The sequence below is a fragment of the Helianthus annuus genome, chromosome 11 (genome assembly GCF_002127325.2).
Source record: "Helianthus annuus cultivar XRQ/B chromosome 11, HanXRQr2.0-SUNRISE, whole genome shotgun sequence".
NCBI classification, from domain to species: Eukaryota; Viridiplantae; Streptophyta; class Magnoliopsida; order Asterales; family Asteraceae; genus Helianthus; species Helianthus annuus.
In genome coordinates this window covers 99,523,322-99,527,557 of record NC_035443.2, presented here as the reverse complement: position 1 = coordinate 99,527,557, position 4,236 = coordinate 99,523,322, and the positions used below count along the sequence as shown (strand labels likewise).

The following is a 4,236-nucleotide window of genomic DNA, read 5'->3' as shown; positions in this document are numbered from 1 at the left end:
CTTTTTCCAACATTAGTACTTAAAAAGGGTTAGTTTTATGCCTCATTTGATGTAATTTATATGTTGCATTTTACACACATCAAATACCCCCACACTTGAACTTTTGCTTGTCCTCAAGCAAAACTCTTTAAATATGTGGCTTACACTCCCAAATGGAATGGGTAGAAGAGAAGGTTTTTGGCTTGTCATAGAGTGTCGGGAATCCAAGATCTTTTTAGGTTTTATTTTTTTTTATTTACAATCCTATTCGTTATGATTTATTTAGAACGTTTCATAAGAGAAATTACTTATTTAGGCTTAGCATGCCTTTTTAAAATTTCATTTATATACAAGTTTACATATCTCACGGGAGAAATCACTCAACACTCGGCCGAAGGTGTAATTTTTTAGTGAATCACTCGAGAGCGGCATGGAACTTATTTCTACCATAAGCTTGCCAAGCAATCAATCCTCCTCATTTTTAACTATATACCTTTGTAAATATCAAGAGGACTTTTTGGGTGAAGGGTTAGGCTTGGGCTAAAGGTGGGTGGTTGGGTTAGTGGTTAGTAAAAGGGCGAAAAGCGTAAAAAGCATCGGTTTTCGTAAAACACTTTGTTTTTAGTGACTTTTTATTTTGAAGTATTTCTACAAACAAGCTTTTGTTTTCATAGCTTTGTTTGTTTTTAACTTCATTATCCTTCTTCTTTTTTTTTTATCACACAAAAAACTGAGCTTACGAAAAACCGAGCTTGTTACTAAAATAAGGGGTGAAAATAAAAAGGGTTTTTGGTGGGTAAAAAGGGTTTTTAGGGTAAAGAAATGAAAGGTTTAGGCTCAAAGGGGTTAACTAGGGGGATTTTGGGTAGGTGGTAAAAAAAATTGAAAAATAATGGTGTAGAAAGAAAAATGGTTAGTCCTAATGCCTCCATCATTTACTTACTTGGGTTTAAGTTGGTAAGGACCGGGAATGAATCGTCGTGGCAAGTTCTAGAGTTGTAAGAACCAAGCGGCTATTCACACAAGAAACGAAAAATGAGCATTTAGTCTAAAGATGTGAATTTGTATGCTCAATAAAGGCTCAAAACTCACTTTTTTGGGAATGCGTTTTTAATGTGATCAAGTATATATAATCAAATTTTAACTAAGCTTGTTATGCCGTTTTATAATTTTCTTATGTTGGTTCTTGTTATCACGACGCTCTCGGTTGTAAAATTTGTAAAATATAACCTTATTAATCTTAGGATTCCTAACTTAAACTTTAGACAAGTAAAAAAAAATGAAAAAATTTTTTGAAAAAAAAAATTGGGGTGTTTAGCGGTTCCAATAGAGTTTTGTGTAAGGCTTGTTGTTAGGACTTGCAAAATATCGAGGTGTTAGCTTCCCCCCACACTTAAATTACACATTGTCCTCAATGTGTCCCAAAAATAAATTTTTAGGTTGATTGGATGTGTAATGTGGTGTTAAAAAGCAAAGATTTATGTTACTGGCAGTCTGGACACGGCCCCGTGTTCAGGTGCCAGTAACAAAAATTAAAGAAATGAGACAGAAGCCTGGACACGGGGGCGTGTCTAGTGAACACGGCCCGTGTCCAGTTACCTGAACTGGGCATTTTTCTGCAGGGGGTTCAGCACAGGCCCGTGTTGGTTGGACACGGCCCGTGTTGAGCCTTCTGTAATGGAGAATTTTGTGTCGGGTTGCCTTGTTCTTATGCATGGGGCCATTTTTCTTGTTCCCTTTGTCATCCTTTACCACCATGAGTGTGTTTTATTTCTGCAAATTAAAACTAAAAGATTAAACTAAACAAAGGATAGTTCCGCGGAATGCCTCCGTAGTGTGCCACGTTTATAAGGGTCCTTGGCTAGACCCAATGTGAGGTTATATATTTTCTGAGTGGGATGCTTGGCGTCCCATGTTACACCGTCGGAGAGCAGCATCCAAACTTGAATCAATAACCTTCATGTAGTTGACCGGGTCGTCGTCTTCTATTCTCTTCCCAACTCCGAATTTTACTTCATCATCCCCGTACCTCAAGGTGAGTGTTCCGTCATTCATATCTACCACTGCTTGTGCGGTGGCGAGAAATGGTCTCCCTAGTATGAGGGGGACCTCGGTGTCTTCCTCCATATCCAGTATGACAAAGTCGGCTGGATAGACGAATTTGCTTACCTTTACCAAGACATTTTCGATGACACCTTGCGGGAATTTGACGGATCGGTCAGCAAGTTGTATGCTCATTTTTGTAGGACTGTTGTTCCTAGGCCGAGTCTTTTAAACATTGATGAGGGCATGAGGTTAATGCTAGCCCCAAGGTCGGCTAGTGCATTACGAACGGGGGACTCCCCGATTGAGCAGGGAATCGTGAAGCTTCCGGGATCGATTTTCTTTTGGGGAAGTTTATTGAGTACGAGGGCAGAGCATTCTTCGCCTAAGTTAACTAATTGCAAAGTATCAATTTTCTTTTTATGAGTGAGGAAGTCCCTCATAAACTTGGAGTATTTGGGCATTTGGGTTAGGACATCAATAAAAGGAATATTGACATGCAATTGTTTTAATAGACTTTCGAACTTTGTGAATTGCTCATTGGTCTTTTGACGAATTAACCTACCGGGGTACGGGACTCGAGGAGCCTTGGTAGGCTCTGGTGACGGAGGGGAGTTTTTCTCCTGTAGAGGCCTGGGTACCGTTTCTTCTGTCGGCGGTGGCGCTTCTGCAGGCCCCACGGTGCGGTTTCGTAATGTGATGAGATGAACTTGCGCTTTTGGGTTTGTTTCGGTATTGCTAGGTAATGCACCTTGTGGTCTCTCGGCAAAATTTTGAGCTATTTGATTTAATTGTTTTTCTATGTTTTGAATACTAGCTTGTTGATTTCTAAAATTTGATTCTAATTGTAGAAATCTTTCTGAGTTTTTCTTTTCAGTGTCGGAGATGAGGCGAGATACAGTATCTTCAAGCCTTTCTCGTCCACTTTGTTGTTGAGTGAAATTTTGTGACTCATTTCTTGGTTGTTGAAAGTTTGTTCGTTGGGTTTGTTGGTTACTACTATTGCCGGGTTCTCTCCAACCAAGGTTTGGGTGGTTTCGCCATCCTTGGTTGTAAGTGCCCGTTGGAGGACCCGACGGCCTAGGTCTATTATCAATGTAGCTTACCGATTCTTGTTGATCGTCCGTTTCTTTCATACAACTCCAATTTTCATGTGGCCCACCACACCCTTCACAAGCCATAACCGAGACTGTTTTTGTCATTTCTAATTTTTTTATTTTTGAAGAAAGGGCCTCGATTTGGGCTTGTAAAGAAGTGCTTTCATCAACCTTATGGGCGCCCGGGGCAATAGATTTATTGCCTCGGGGGGTGTGCCATTGAAAATTGGTTTGAGCAATTTCCTCAATTTGGTTATATATTTCATGCGGGCGGCGATTACCTAAAAGTCCCCCGGAGCTAGAATCAAGTGTCTGCCTTGTGTTTGGCAACAGTCCATTATAGAAAGTGGATACTTGTTGCCATATCGCAAGGCCATGATGTGGACACTTGCGTAATAGCTCCTTGAACCTTTCCCAAGTTTCATATAAGGATTCCCCGTCCTCTTGTGAATATGTATTAATTTCAGTCATTAATTTAGCCGTTTTAGCGGGAGGGAAATACTTATATAGAAATTTTTGGGCTAGTTCATCCCAGGTGTTTACCGATCCAGCTGGGAGGGCGTTGAGCCAAGCTTTTGCTCGGTCTTTTAGCGAGAAAGGAAACATTCGAAGGCGGATGGCTGTTGGTGCACTTGTGTCTGTACTTTGTCTGTATTCGGTCTGTATGTAAACGATGTCCTAAGTTAGTCTGTAAGTTGACCAAGTCAACTATCCTCCTAGTTTGACTTGGCCAATAAGTTGTAATATGTTTGTCTGTATCGAAGGATAGCCTCGAAGGATACTGTTGATCCTTCGAGGTGCTCGAAAGATATGCTTCGAATGATTAGACCTCGAAAGGTGATCTTTCGAGGTCCCTGCTCATCCTTCGAATGAAATGTACTCGATAGATGATCCTTCGGACCATCTATCGGATCCTTCGGGATAGACAACATGAGCTGGGTATAAATACCCATGCAGTGTGTTGAGTGTAGATAGATGCACACAGACAAGAGACTTGAGAGCTCGAGAGCATTCTGTCCGAAACACACACACACATAGTGAGAGTTTGCAAGTTAGATTTGTAAACATTGTGCTTGTAACTGGAACCTTCATACGTATTAATACAGTGGTGTTAATC

At 40.7% G+C, this 4,236-nt stretch overlaps 1 non-coding gene across 1 annotated transcript; it reads left to right on the top strand.

Annotated features, from left to right (window-relative positions):
• Positions 1-3,489: 3,489 nt before the first annotated feature.
• On the top strand, positions 3,490-3,596 carry LOC118484405. Its single transcript, XR_004873516.1, has one exon. It is a non-coding gene; the product is annotated as a small nucleolar RNA R71 (small nucleolar RNA).
• Positions 3,597-4,236: the final 640 nt, after the last annotated feature.